Here is a 1,338-nt window from a genome sequence, read left to right on the forward strand (position 1 = left end):
ATTCTCGAGAATATAGATGCCCCGGCGCGGCTTTTTCTCAAGAATCTATGAGTTTTCTTCAGCCCTTGACCTTGGTTGACCTCGAGTCTCAAGATATTCTTGAATATTCTCGCCGTTACATCGCGGCGTCTAGAACGGTCTTGACTAGAGCTTCTCGAAACAGCTCTTTTGCCCCCTCAAAAGTAGGTTTTGGGTCGATGCAGACGGAAATCTTTAAGTTTTGGACGTTCCTGAGCGGTTTGGGAGCACAAACCTCTACTTTAGAGCGATTTTTGGCGTCCGCTGACCTCTCGCGTGGTGAAAATATTCTCAATATTCGAGAATATTCTCGAGAATATAGATGGTCTGGCGAGAATATAAGCAAAAGAATATAGATAGTACTTGGCGAGAAAAACGTGCTTAGGCTAAACGCGGGCGAGGGCGGAGCAGCCACAGAAGACTTGGTGGCCGATGGAGGTGAGGCCGGCGGGAAAGGTGGCCGATGGAAAAGAATTCTAGCCCCCGCTGGGAAATCTTCGGAAATTTTTGCCCGGCCGCGCGCAGCGCTAATCGGGCGTCCTTTGCTCCTCCGCGAGCTGTATAGGGGCGCAAAATCTACGCAGAAGATGCGGTCGAAGATGCAGTTTACCTCTTTCGAATGGCGGCAGCGCCGGCGCGCAGCGCCACGCCGCCAGGCGTCCGCCGGAGGCTCCCCGGCCGACACATCTCGGCAAGCTTGCCGCGCGCAGCGCCCCGCGCCGCAGGCCCGCCGGAGGCTCCCCGGCCGACACACCCCGGCTGCTTCCGCGGGCGCGCGAGCGCCGGCGCGCCGCGCCACGCCGCTAGGCGTCCGCCGGAGGCCCGCCGGAGGCTGTTGCTGCGGCCACACTCCGGCAAGCTTGCCGCGCGCAGCGCCCCGCGCCGCAGGCCCGCCGGAGGCTCCCCGGCCGACACACCCCGGCCGTATTCGCTCGTCCACTCCTCGCCCTTCTCGCGCCGCTCTTGCGCACCTCTTGCGCCCCCCTCTTCCCCGCCGGCCCCGAGAGACTTGGCACGCACTCCCCGGCGATTAAATTTATCTCTTGACAACAATACCAATTCATTGCTTGGTACCGATTTATTACGCTACGAAGTATAACAAAATCTTTTTAAGCATGCTATTTCGACGGTTGACGTTTGTTTTTGAGATATGTTACTAACCAAACAGCATGTAGTTTCTGTTGATCAAATTCGGTTAATTCTACCCGATTTAATTGTACATGTTGGTAGAGTTTTTTTACATTCTCAATTATGAAATAAAAATTTAACTTGATGGCAGAAAACTACTCCAAAGTTGAAATACTTATCTTCAGACCCTTT

Source organism: Emiliania huxleyi, assembly GCF_000372725.1.
Source record: "Emiliania huxleyi CCMP1516 chromosome Unknown EMIHUscaffold_176, whole genome shotgun sequence".
NCBI lineage: Eukaryota > Haptophyta > Isochrysidales > Noelaerhabdaceae > Emiliania > Emiliania huxleyi.